The sequence below is a fragment of the Rhineura floridana genome, chromosome 5, assembly GCF_030035675.1.
Source record: "Rhineura floridana isolate rRhiFlo1 chromosome 5, rRhiFlo1.hap2, whole genome shotgun sequence".
In the NCBI taxonomy this organism is placed as follows: Eukaryota; Metazoa; Chordata; class Lepidosauria; order Squamata; family Rhineuridae; genus Rhineura; species Rhineura floridana.
In genome coordinates this window covers 63,861,590-63,875,916 of record NC_084484.1, presented here as the reverse complement: position 1 = coordinate 63,875,916, position 14,327 = coordinate 63,861,590, and the positions used below count along the sequence as shown (strand labels likewise).

Below are 14,327 nucleotides of genomic sequence, written 5' to 3'. Positions count from 1 at the left end.
CAGGTCCAATTCTGCAACATTATCCTGTAAGACACTGAACAAATTCCCATAGACACAATTGTTCAATCTAAGTATGACTCTGGAAGAGATCTTTTGAAGTTTTACATGATCTGCAAGATTTAAACATTTATTCTATAAAAAAACACCAATTCATTTGCAACCAGTTGCAATTCAGTTGTACACCGCCCTGAGAGCTTTCTGCTATAGGGCGGTCTAGAAATGTAATTAAACAAATAAATAAATAAATAAACAGTAATATCTGTATGAAGCTCAGTCAATGCTGAGTAGATGCAAAATGGAAGTAAATAAGCTACTTTAAACCATGGAAGCTCAAACCGTGATGTGGGTTCTAAATGATGCTTAGCACTTATCACAGGCTTGCATTACATCTGAATCTCACTTGTTGAAGGGATGTGATGTTTACAGTTAAAATAAGGTTGCTACATCTGCTCACCCCTTTTCAGTGTTGATGTCCAGAAACCTTCTTCTATAGGCATAATAGCAATAGATTGTTTCAAACTCACTTAAGGTTGATGACTGAAGTGCTACACAGAGCTAAACACTAATCATGAATACACACCATTTGGTATTTGGTGTTAAATGAAGGCACTGGGAGAAACATGGCAGCATTAGAAAGAGGAAACATTCCTTCTCTAGCATAAACTTCCGTGCAGGAAAAATGCTTTATGAAGGATATGCCTGTTTTTACAGGAAGATAACAAAGCAAATGGGCAGATTCTGAAGAGTCCAAGAACATACACTATGAAAGACCCAAGTCTGAACAATGAGCTCCATATATAATTAGGCTGTATCTGAACCACAAACATAAGCCAGTTTAACTGCCATAACTTTCTCCAAGGAATCTTGGAAACTATAGTTTTGTGAGAGTGATAAAAATTCCATTAGAGATCCCTAGCCTCCTTCTAGAACCTACAACTCTTGCGTTCCAGGGGACAGTCATGGAAAACCAATTACAAGTGCAATGCAGATACCACTATACTAATTTACTCTGTCCCTGAATACAAGATTAAAGCAAAAGCTAGCAATGCAGATTCATACATCAAAATCATTAAAATTACCATAGCGAATTACAGTAGATGTTTTAGTACTTGTTGAGGTGGCTTTTGGTGCAATATTTCATGCAGGACTATTACAGTGACAGCCCAGACCCTGCCATGTGGACAGTACTTCTACTGAAAATGGCCATGGCTTATTTTTATTTATTTAAAACATTTATATACCTCCCTTCATAGTCCAAGGCTGTTTACAATAAAAAATACAATACTGGGCTCCTGCTGGGAGGAAGGGCGGGATATAAATCAAATAATAAATAAATCAAATAAAAAATAAATACTAATTAAGAATAAAAAATACAGTAAGGCATAACAAGTGTAAATACAAAAAACACTAACTGCACTTATAAAACAAGAGAGTAAGCTACACAGGAAAACTACAATTTCTTAAAACATGTTAAAAAGTAGTCAAAGTGGCTAGGAAAATAAAGTTTTTGCTTGCTGCATAAAAAATAACAGAAGGGGCCAGGTATGTTTCTGGTGGGAGGAAATTCCATAACCAGGGTGCCATAACTGAATTTTTTTTTAAGTCAGCCGTAATGGGAAAGCCCAGCTACTGGTTTAAAATATGCATATAATGTGCTGAAATCATTTACATGTGCTTAGATTTGCTTACAAGATGCTTAAGAATTATTGAAATAGTGTATAAAGTCTGCTGTGTGCATAAGAGCCAAACAGTAAAACAGGAGTAGTTTGAAACTGCCATCCTTCCCCCCCCCCCAACTAAAGCTGTAATTTTCCTGAGAAACAACTGGAACAGACAAAGCATTATTTTCTCATGAAGTTGAGTATGGTACAAGGGAACAGGTCTGGGCAGACAGCCAGTGTGTCATGTAAATTGTCAATAGGAAGTAAGAGCAAATGTTTATAGAGTGAAGTTAAGCTAACTAGTTGAGAAGAAAGACTCTCCAGGAGCATCTGATGAGAGAGTGATGAGAAGAAGTAAAAAGCAGGTAACATCATGGGAACACGCCTTCCCATAGAAAAGAAAGTGTATCAAAAGCCAGGTTTTACAGCACTCAGGGCCCCTCAGCTCTGTTAAGAGTGGGAGGTCGAAGAAAGCAAGAGAACCATCCATCTATTCCATCCATAACATCTGATGGATGATGTATCATGACAAGTATTATAGCCAGTGTGGATTTTTCACATTCTGCAATGTTAAATTGAAAATACCCCCATGCCATTCTGATGCTTCCCATAAACTCATTTCAAAACAAAACCTTATTATTTATTTATTTATTTGTTGAATTTCTATACCGCCCGACTAGCATAGCTCTCTGGGCGGTGTACAACAGAAAAATATAAATATACACAATAAAATCTATAGGTTCAGTGGAAGGAACATGTATATAACAAATCTAAAAACAAATTTACAATCACTGCATAAATCTCACAACAATTAAAACATATTTAAAAGATTAAAAGATTAAAATGCCTGAGCAAAGACGAAGGTTTTGACTTGGCGCCGAAAAGATAACAACGTCGGCGCCAAGCACACCTCATCGGACATACAGTCCTGAACTCAGAAACGCTTGCTTAACAACACTCTCAATTTTCATGGCGATACACAAAACAGTCAGAGAGAATAGAGAGTTCAAAGTCTAAAAAGAGAAGAAAAAAACCCAGAGCCTTTTTGGACTTTTTTCTGTCAGAGTTCTCATAATCTGTTGAAATTCAGTAAAAATCAGCCATGTTCACAGAGTACCTGTAATCCTAATACTGACCTTGCCCCATACTCTGACCTTCATCTTCTGCAGTTTAAAAGTTAAAAAAATGCCTGGCTGGTTTTTAATTAATTTAAGAAATTTTGGCTGGCACCCAATGGTAACGCGGGGCATGCTCAGTAAGAACCAACTGTCAGTGTTCTAAAAGCCAGACTCAAAGCTGCTGGGGCTGCCTAAGCAGGGGGCCACACCCACAGCAGACACCAGTCATGGCGTCCCTCGGAGAATCCTGGGAAGTGTAGTTTGTGAAGGGTGCTGAGAGGAGACTCCTGTTCCACTTACAGAGCTCCAGTGGCCGGACTGGTTAACAGTCAGCCCCTGTGACTGAAGGTCTGTGAGGAGAACAGGGCGTCTCCCAGCAACTCTCAGCACCCTTCACTAACTACCCTTCCCAGGATTCTTTGAGAGAAGCCATGACTGTCCAAAGTAAAATAAAGGCCTGGTGTGGATGTGGCCATGGACAGCTTTGGTTTAAATTTGGGTAGGAGGCTACACGTGCCTGCTGTAGAATAAAAAGGTAGGGTAAACTCTGAAAGCAATGACACTGTTCACAATGTTTTCCTTTTGCTATCTCTGCTATCTTTTCGGCACCTTTTGAAGACTTTTCCTCTTTCAACTAGCCTTTTAAGTTGAAACCTATCTCAGTCTGCGTCTGTGTTAGAATTGCTTTTAATATGTTTTCTTTAATATGTTTTAACCCTTTTTTTTTTAAAGATGTTTTTAAAGCTTTTAAAAAAGTTTTTAACGTTGTTTTGTTTTAATGTATTTTAAGGTCTTTTTATGATTTTTTAAAGTGTTTTTAGCATTTCTGTTTGCCACCCTGGGCTCCTGCTGGGAGGAAGGGCGGGATATAAATCAAATGACAGACGGACACACAGATAAAGGAAAGGGACTTCCCTTCTGCCCAATGCCCACCCACCCAATCTCCTCCCCCTCCCCTATCTTCTCCCCCTTCCCTCTCTGCCCTTCCCCCCAGGTCAGTGTTGGACTATGACCTGGGAGACCAGGGTTCAAATCCCCACACAGCCATGAAGATCACTGGGTGACCTTGGGCCAGTCACTGCCTCTCAGCCTCAGAGGAAGGCAATGGTAAAACCACCTCTGAATACCGTTTACCATGAAAACCCTATTCATAGGTTCAACATAAGTCAGGATTGACTTGAAGGCAGTCCATTTCCATTTTAAAACATGACTGCACAGAAATAAATCCCATTGAACTCAAAAAGTATGTAAACGATCAAACCCACCCTCCCTTCTATCCCCTCCCTCTTGCTCCTTTCCCTCCCGCTTCCTGTGCCCTTCCCTCCCCATCCTCTTCCAATACCCTCCCCCCTCCATGGTCAGTTTTACTTAAGCATGATTGCACGGCAGTAAATACCATTGAACTCTATAAGCATGCAAATAATCAAACCTGCCTGCCCTGCCCCCTCCCTTTGCCCCCCCTCCAATACACTCCTTCCCACTCCCACTCTTCCTCCCCCATGATCAGTTTTTCCTATCCTAACCATGATTTCATAGGAGTAAATCCCATTGAACTCAATAAGCATGCAAATGATCAGACCTCCTCTATTCTCCACCTACACTAGACAACTGCTGTTGATAACCTGTGAGCTTAGGTGACCTAATGTTTGATATACAAAGACTATATAGACACGGAGGAAGGGAGAAAGCAAGAACCTTCAAACCTATACATTCACAGGCAAGGGGGCTAGTCTTGCCGGTAACACAGCTCTGCCAAGATACATACATATGGTACTACAACATGACTGGAGTTCATTTGTATTTCCAATGTGAGGATCTTTTTTAAGAGTTAAAAGCATGCCAGGCCTCTAGCTGCTTTCCTTCTTTTTAAGAGTATAGCAAAGAGTTCCCAGGAAATTCCTAGGAGGTCTCAGATGAAGGAGCCTGTGGGCCCCTCCAGACTGGGTATTTTTTGTTTTTGCAAGAGTACTCTGTGTCTTCAACACTATGTTGGTGCATTGGTGATGGATTTATTTATTCATTCATTCATTGGCGATCACTCGTGGCCGAGTAAGATTGTCTTCCAAGAAAAGGTCTTTGCTTGGAAGATGCCTGTGAGTGAATTTGTTTTATGTGGGGAGATCGTGCACGAAGATCAACACACAATCTTGACAGAAAAAGGCTTTGATCCAATGGCATGGATACCATGACGATTGGAAGTCTTTTATCTGCTGCAGCCTTCATCCGCCTTCACAGCCATTGTAACATACACACTGTTATCCTCCGCCTGTTCTGCCATTGAGGACTTTCTTGGATCGTTCTTTGTCTGGTTCCTCTCCCTTGACCTTACTGCCATGGGTGACCCTGCTGGGAGTACATGACTCCCGACAGCATCGCTCACAGGGTTCATTGGAACATGCAAGCCCACTCACCACTACAAGGTGACGATCCAGCGACGGGGGTGGATTTATACTGGACTGTCCACACATCATTCTGCTTTATTTGTTGTTCCACAATGCTTCCCCAATGTTATCACATTATTGCTGTCTGGAGGGGCACTCTAGGATTATAGTACAACAAAAGCAAAACAAAATAAAACCCTGAACATTTGCGGCATGAAAAATTACAGGATTTCAGCAGGAAGCTACAGGACATGCACTAACTGGAAACGAAGCAGTATGTCCAGTACAAAACGTTTACAGGCACAAACAATATTGAAAGCAGGATTGCATATAACTGCCCTGATACCATTATGAGCACAAATCATCATGAATGCTCAACATAAAGGATGTCTGGGACACCCCATAATTCTTTGTCCCCAGACCACTGTAGGCCTACCACCTTATAGCACAAGAATGAAGTAAGCCTACTTAACATCTTTTCTGTCTTTCAATATCTAGCACACAACCTGATCTCATCCATGTTCCTATGTTGCCGTATGCTCTTAATTGAGCCTCCCTTCTTCATTTGCCAAGATTTTTAATCCCATCTTCCATCCTATGACACTTTGCCCTTCAGAACAGCCTACTTTGGCTACATTGTCCTCTGGCCATGCTGAATCACTTTCTGTGGTGTCCCTATTACCCCACTAAAAGCAGTCAGCTATTGCCTGAAGAGGCATCAGCCAGTTAAAACTGACATTGCAACAAGCAGAAACCACTATGCTGTAGTTTTTCTTCCAAAATATTTTCCCAGCAAAGTCCAAATTCCAAAAGATCTGCTTGTATTTGAACTGCAACCTGAAAGCTTATTCTTAAATTACACAGGATTGAGACAAGCCCAATTATACTACTGCTTTCCCCACTTTTACTGCAACATGTGGTAGCGTCACCAAAAACAAGATTAAAAGCCCTAAAAGGGTTATGAAGTTCATGGACCTTACCACAGAAATGTCCACAGACACACATTCCACATTACAGTATAAGTGAGAGATTAGCAATTGCTTGTTTACCTGGCAAAAGCTACAGAATATTTACGCTATGAAAGACATACCAGTTGTGACTATGATGATTCATCTATTGGCTGATGGCATTGTTCAAACCAGAAGTGGAAAACCTTTTTCAGCCTAAGGGTTGCAATTCCTTCCTGAGCAACTTTCTTGGGGTCACAGGTAAAAAGTGGGTAGAGCAAGGCATGCAACTTTGCCTTTGTACAGTATGCCACATTCCAGTTAGGCAAAAATTAGGGCTTTCTACACATACACCTCTTCATCCAGGCAAGTAAGATACATTATCACAGTGCAGGAACACAATTCTATTCATGCAAAAGAAATTGAAGAGTGTACGGAGCAGGACCATTGGTGGGACTACCCTGGGAAAAAGTCTCAAGGGCCAAACAGGGAAACCTGGTGGACTGCATTCAGCCCCCCGACCTCAGTTTCCTCATCGCTGGTTAAAAGAAAAACAGATGCTCTAAAGGTAGCAAGTGTCAGAAAAGGTTTCCCAATACAAAATAGGTAAAGGAGGACGTACTGCAGTTAACATACAAACTAAGGGAAAGCATCTATATTAAAATTGCTCCTAGCAATCAATCAGGCTAATGGTATATTATAAAACTGTTCTATACAGCTTAAAGCCTTGATATACTAAGGATACCCATGCTGCTTTGCACATAGAAACATGCCTTCTATCAGCAGAAGCTGTTACTGAGAAGGCACAGAAAATAAAGGGCATCCCTCCAACATAAGGGATTTCTCAATAGCAAAACGCTCCATTTTTCAAATGTTTAAGAACATTTAGTTATACAAAATGAATTTTGTGATCGTTTTTAGAAAAGCAAGTTACGCTTCTCCTCACTGAGTTTCTTTTGTTTGACAGATGTGTCTATAAAAGTGTGCACATGGTTCTTCTTTAGTGTTCTGCGTGCTTCTGACTCTGGGGATTTCTTTTAATCCCCTAAGCTTTGGGGGATTGTTATCAACTATATACTTTCAGAACCATGACTCAAGAGTTCATAATGCCTTAGGGAATACATTTCCATTTAGTCATCTTTTGATAATTGGCATAGTACTCCCCAATGAGTTATTACGTATTTAATGCTAAAACTCAACTCTTTCCTGTTTTCACATTTATTCTGGCAATAAATATAGAACATAGCCAATGTGCAGTGCTTTACAGTTGATGTTAAAATACCTATTTCCAATGAGTGCGCTAAAAAAAATTTGTTGCATTTCTTGTAAACTAGGGGGGGAAAAATGTCCCAGAGCCTGGTGCTACCTGCATAAGATTACAGCTTTAATCCACATTAAGTAATGTAAAGAATGCATCTAAACTGCATTGAGGAGTATCTCACCTCTGCTTCAGGGAACATTTCTTCATATATTTATAAAGGAAGTTCTTCCTTCATTTCCATCACAGATGGAAACTCAATTAATCCTCCTAGCACATTGATCAAGTGCCATTCCTTGCCATCTATGAACTCGGGGGAGCAGCACAGTGGAAATGTAAAATCCAACACAAAATGGATTCATCAAAGCCTAGGAGAAAAAGAAAATAATCCTACTAGTTTTAAGGACAGCTTAGTTACTGTATTAAAAAACAGCACAACACATCTGAGTTGAGAGTGTCTTTGGTAGAATTATAGTTTTAAATATGCATATAATTTTTTTATAATGTATAACAGCTCTTTGTGGGTTTTTTTTAAAAACCCAAGTGGAGTACAAAAATAGAATAGAATACAACAAAAATAGAATATAAAATATAATACAATAATAACACTATGTAAATAACATGAAGCCAACAAAAATTAAAAGCTACAGAAATAAAACTGACTAATCTGGGAAAGCTTGGGGACAAAGAGAAGTTTACAACAAATGTTGAAAACATAATGTTGGGGCTTCACTGCCCCATTCATAATCCAACAATGCGGCTAAACCAGACTTCAGGTCACATCTATATCTAGTTAATAAGTGATATTGCTTAGATGTATAGGTTTTTTCATTGTTTAAATAATGCTCAATAATTAGGTATGGGTGTTGGCAACTAATTGGGTATATGCAGTTCACCTATTGACATCAGGTCCTCAGAGAAATGCCACTGTATTCTTTAAGGCAGTCATTTTTCTGTCTTCTGGGAACCTTTCCAATGGTGATGGGTCTGCTGAGTGAGCATCTGCCATGAAAATTATGTATGTAGCAGGATTCTGGAGGTGTTCTGGGGGTGCAGTCAGTTTATATTAGGCATACTGTGCCAAATTGACTGCACAATGCAGAACAATCCAATCTAAATGCTGTTGAGACCAACTGGTAATGGTTGTGGTGAACGTGTATTCATGGTGGTGAACGTGTATTCTGAACGCTTATTTGTCATTAATGTACTCATTGTAGAATCCCTCAAAAGTTTCCTGGGAATCTTAGAACTCAGTTTGAAAACAATTGCTTTAAAGTTTCAGTTTTGAAATACATGGGAAAGAGAGAGTGCACAAAGTATACACTTCCTATCCCCAAAATTTTAGAAAATATCTACACAGAGAGTTACATCCACACACAGGCACATACCAAAGCAAACACAAAAAAATAAAAGTTGAGCAAATAATCCTTGCCTATGCTAGGCAACAAGCAAGTGAGCCATCATTTTAATTCACAACAGTATTCTTAGTGTCACGAAATTACTGTACAAAATTTGAACATGTTAAAGTAATTCCCAGTCAATAAATCTGCACCACAACCCTGGGCATAACAGGCTGGTGTGTATATCCAACCAATGACAAATACAAAAAAAATAAACATTTGACCCTCCACATTGGAGGATCTTGTACACATCTAGAACCCCCAAAACACAGACACATGCTTGAGATAATATCCACATAGTCTGCCCAGGAGTAAGTAGGATTATCTATTTCTATACTCGGAGTCACTTAGATGTTTGAGAAATTTCCATGAAGAAAAAGTGGGGTGCAAATATTAAAATGAAATTGAATGGGATCATAGATCTTGCCCAGACAGTCTATATCCCTGCTCAGGCGTTATGCCTGAATGGGAAATAGCACAAGTAGAGGGTCTAAACACAGTTCCAGTTCCCAAAGTTCCCACACACCCCAGATCCTGTATACTCCACCCATGACTTTCTCATGCTGAGCTGAACAAAAAGAAGCCCTCTTCAGACCTTAAAAAGAGAATCAAATTAAGCCATCCAGGAATGAAAATTACAAAGATACTTCTAATGGCCAATATCACTTTTTTTTAAAAAAAAACTGACATTTATTTTCAATTCTGATTCTGAAAGATGACTGCTACTACCTCTTGACTGACACTGCTACGGTAGTTCTACCATCTATCGATTTTGTGTTTGGCAATACCTGTTAATATGGAGCCATTCATGACTGTGAAATACTTTTTGGTCAACCCCTTTTCTAACCTTTTTGTTTCCTCCATCGAGAGAGAGATTCTGAAGAGGCTTCAGGGGTGGAGGATGAAATCACATCCAGTCATGCACATCAAAATTAGATTCTAGGAAGACTAAAGTACAGACTCAAATAAAATTCAGAAATGTGTGAAATGTGTATTTAAAAATCAGTGTTATAACACAAACATGGAAACATTTGTACACTGTAATAATATTACATCTACATAGCAAGTGTAAAAGAATGTTTTATCATTTTTAAAGACTACTGAAATAATCTTTTACTGAAATAATTTTTTCAGATATAAAATGTAGGCAATCTGTAGGTTTTTGTGCAGTATTTCCACCCCAAAGCCTACTGTTTGGTTGAAAGCACAAGCCTTTGACACAAGCTGAAGGGTGAGAGTTTACTCAACTTCCATATCCATACAAGATTTTATTTAGTATGGTTATACTTCTATATACAAGATCCGTATCTTAATATTAGTTTTCATTACAAAAGCGTTTAACAGAATGTTGGATTCAATTTTGGATTCTGGATTCAAGAAAAACTTAGCAATCCACCCTAAAAGCCACTGTCAGGCTATTTTGACCATGCAAGTTATTAAATGGCAAGCCCATGAACTGACTCCATCCAGAAATCCAGCCTCACTTTATGGGGTAGCCTTCAAATTAAATGGATGATACTAGCCAACAAAAGTATTGTTCTGGCTGTATCTAGTGGAATTACTTGAAGGGCTGGCACACAGATGATATACCAAATATATGTTCTGTTGCTCCAGAGGGCACGGCCTGAACCAATGTGTGATATCCAACATTAGTTATACTTAGAGTAGACCCAGTGAAATCAATAGACAAGTAAATTAAATCCAATGATTTCTAATAGAGTATAACTTAGCTGGTTTTCACCCAATACTGGTATATCCATTTTTTTATATAAAAAGGATCTAGACCAGAAGTAGCCAACCTGAAGTGCTTCACGTGGTATTGAAATACAATTCCCATCAGTCCCAGCCAGCATGCACCACATTGGATATCCCTGATTTAGGCTAAATTAGGAAGAATTTCCTGACAGTATGATCTGTTCAACAGCGGAGCAGACTGCCTCAGAAGGTGGTAGAAATGTTTAAACAGAGGCTGGATATCAACCTATCTGGAATGCTACAGGAGCAGACTTCCTACATCAGCAGGGGATTGGACTGGAAAACACATGAGGTCCCTTCCAACTCTAGGATTTTATTTCAAGAATGCTGGCCACTGATGCAAAATGTTGTATCTGAATAGGCCCTAAGTGTTAACCTCATGATATAGGTGGTTGATTTCTAGCAGAACCAACAGGCAAAATGTGGTATGTTGGATGAAAACTACTAAAATAAGTTATTGCATACTATGGCCTATGTTCCTTAAATGTTTGTTTTAAATGCATTTTACTGATCTAGATTCCCCCCCCCCATTAACCTTGGAGTTACAGATCAATTCAATAAAGACCCTTAAAACAGATTATTAGTTTGTGGGATGACCTTGTTGTTGTTGTTTCATCTTATGTAAGAACCTGAAAAGACTTATGAAGGCTGGTTACCCAACAAGTGACATTGTTGTTCTACTTTTCAAAGTAATGCTTCCCTGGCTTGGATCATTAGTATGGTTGTTCATCAACTACGCAACTATGATTATGTGACATTTTAAGACTGGTTCTTCTATTTCCCATTTGGAAGAGACTTAGTAGTTGAATAGAATTCAATTTTATCTATCTTTTATATGCTGAAAGGAGCATGCCCATGTAACTCTTGCTTAAACATGGTTTGCACCTGGATTACAGAAAGCTTTTGTAACCCATAAAGTTTTACCTAAATGAATGTACTGTAGTCTGAAATAATACTCCAAAAAAAAAAAAAGACAGCAAGCAGTGGAAATCCCTGCATTTAATAAATGTGTGAATAAATCCATGCCAATTAACACCAGATTGTTGGCAGACACAGAGCAGCTCTCCTCACCAGAGTATAAAGAAACAGGTACGCTCTAGTAAAACCTAATTGGCCTAGTTTTCTTCATATGCATTACAAAATCTTATCAGAGCAGTTCTGAAAGTGGAAAGTGTGTAGGATTTGTGCATAGCAGCATTTAATTATGATAAAGATCACAACCCCATTAGCAACATTAGCTTTCCAGTGATAGGAGAAATTCATCCTTATGTGATGTTGGAGTATGTGAGAGCACATAGCAGTATTAAAAGCCAAACTCAAAGAGAGATAATAGTTCTTGCTTTTTTTCTAGTCAAAAATTTAAACTCCCCTCAGTTTCAGTTCTAACTATGGCATTTCTTTGAGAAAACCATTTTCATTCAATAGTTAAAGCTGCTCTATAATATATCCTGAATAATTCATTTTTATTTATTTAGACAGACCAAGTTTTCACTCAGGCTGTAACAGATGTATTAGTAGCATATCATGAACTTTCTCCCTCCAAAATCTTCAACATATTATTTAAATTTAACAAATTCCCCTCCAATCTAAAAACCTGCATTTTAACTTATTTGCCTTCAAGTCGATTATGACTTATGGCGACCCTATGAATCACCGACCTCCAATAGCATCTGTCATGAACCACCCTGTGCAGAACTTGTGAGTTCAGGTCTCTGGCTTCCTTAGATGGATTGATTACATAAAGGAAGCCACAGACCTGAACTTACAAGATCTGGTTTGTAACAGATGCTATTGGAGGTTGCTGATTCATAGGGTCTTCATAAGTCATAATCGACTTGTTTGGTCTTCCTCTTTTTCTACTCCCGTCTGTTTTTCCCAGCATTACTGTCTTTTCTAGCGAATCATGCCATCTCATTATGTCTCCGAAATATGATAACCTCAGTTTCATCATTTTAGCTTCTAGTGATAGTTCTGGTTTAATTTGTTCTAACACCCAATTATCTGTCTTTTTCACAGTCCATAATATCCTCAAAGCTCTCTTCCAACACCACATTTAAACACATAAGCAAGACAAGACTAAGGAAGCAATTCTATTTTCAGTGCATGAAAATGGTTGCTAAAGTACAATGCAATGCATGGCCTGCCATCTGACATGCAGCAGCAGTTGAGGTGTAGTTTGAACTGATGACCAGACACACACATAGGCAAGGAGATTGTGGGCCAGAACATTGATCACTTCATTCCCATGACAAGCTGAAGTACTATTTTGCCGTGGACACCATCTATGCTGGCAAAAAGCTGGGGTTGCTCCAGTTCCTTTCCTGCACCAGGACTGGCAGGTGCAGTACCAGCAGGACACCCCAGTGGCACCATGCTTGGATGTTAACGCACTGATGTAAGAACTAATAGACATCGTCAAAACATTAGGAAAGTACTGATTGTTACTGTATTGAAAGATGTTGCTTTTGTAACCAAGTTAATATTTTGTTATTTAAATTTTTGCAAACTGTATTGTTCTTTTCTGATGTATACTTTCCATTTGTGTTTATTTTTTGTGAGCTGTCTTGAGGGCTTTTTTGGCCAAAAGCAGCATAGAAATAAACCATAACGTAACACATTTCAAATGAATTGATATTTTCTCTTATCTGTTTTTCGCTGTCCAACTTTCACATCCATACATAGAGATCGGGAATACCATGGTCTGAATGATCCTGACTTTAGTATTCAGCTATATATCTTTGCATATGAAGACCTTTCCTGGTTCTCTCATAGCTTCCCTCCCCAGTTCTAGCCTAATTTCTTGACTATTGTCTCCATTTTAGTCAATGACTATGCCAAGATATTGATAATCCTTGACAAGTTCAATGTCCTCATTGTCAACTTTAAAGTTACATAAATCTTCTGCTGTCATTACTTTAGTCTTCTTGACGTTCAGCTGTAGTTGTACTTTTGCGCTTTCCTCTTTAACTTTCAACAGCATTCGTTTCAAATCATTACTGGTTTCTGCTAGTAGTATGGTATCGTCTGCATATCTTAAATTATTGATATTTCTCCCTCCAATTTTCATATCTCATTCATCTTGGTCCAATCCCACTTTGTTTGATATGTTCTGCATATAGATTAAACAAATAGGGTGATAAAATATACCCGTCTCACACCCTTTCCGATGGGGAACCAATCAGTTTCTCCATATTCTGTTCTTACAGTAGTCTCTTGTCCAGAGTATAGGTTGCACATCAGGATGATCAGATGCTGTAGCACCCTTATTGCTTTTAAAGCATTCCATAGTTTTTCATGATCTACACAATCAAATGCTTTGCTGTAATCTATAAAGCACAGGGTGATTTTCTTCTGAAATTCCTTGCTCCATTCCATTATCCAACATATATTCATGATATGATCTCTGGTACTTCATCCTTTTCTAAATCCAGCTTGGACATCTGGCATTTCTGTCTCCATATATGGTAAGAGCCTTTGTTGTAGAATCTTGAGCATTACTTTACTTGCATGGGATATTAAGGCAATAGTTCGATAATTACTGCATTCCCTGGGATCCCCTTTCTTTAGAATTGGGATATATAGTGAATGCTTCCAGTCTGTGGGCCATTGTTTAGTTTTCCATATTTGTTGACAATTTTTTGTCAAAATTTGGACAGATCCAGTCTCGGTAACTTGTAGCAAATCTATTGGTATGCCATCTGTTCCTGGTGATTTGTTTCTTCCCAGTATTTTAAGAGCAGCTTTCACTTCACATTCTAAAATATCTGGTTCTTCATCATATGGTTCCTCCATGAATGAATCTGTTGT

At 38.7% G+C, this 14,327-nt stretch overlaps 1 protein-coding gene across 6 annotated transcripts in view; it reads right to left on the bottom strand.

Annotated features, from left to right (window-relative positions):
- Window positions 1-14,327, bottom strand: part of JADE3 (jade family PHD finger 3) — a 62,217-nt gene that overhangs the window by 37,033 nt on the left and 10,857 nt on the right. For 2 of the 6 annotated variants that reach the window (XM_061626983.1, XM_061626986.1), the window contains exons 2-3: window positions 7,550-7,733; window positions 5,191-5,318 (exon numbers count right to left, since the gene is read on the bottom strand). The exons of 2 other annotated variants lie outside the window; for them this stretch is intronic. The gene's annotated coding sequence lies outside the window, so the exon portion shown is untranslated. The remainder of the gene's footprint in view (window positions 1-5,190; window positions 5,319-7,549; window positions 7,734-14,327) is intronic. 2 more of the 6 variants (XM_061626985.1, XM_061626988.1) reach the window with 1 other exon arrangement.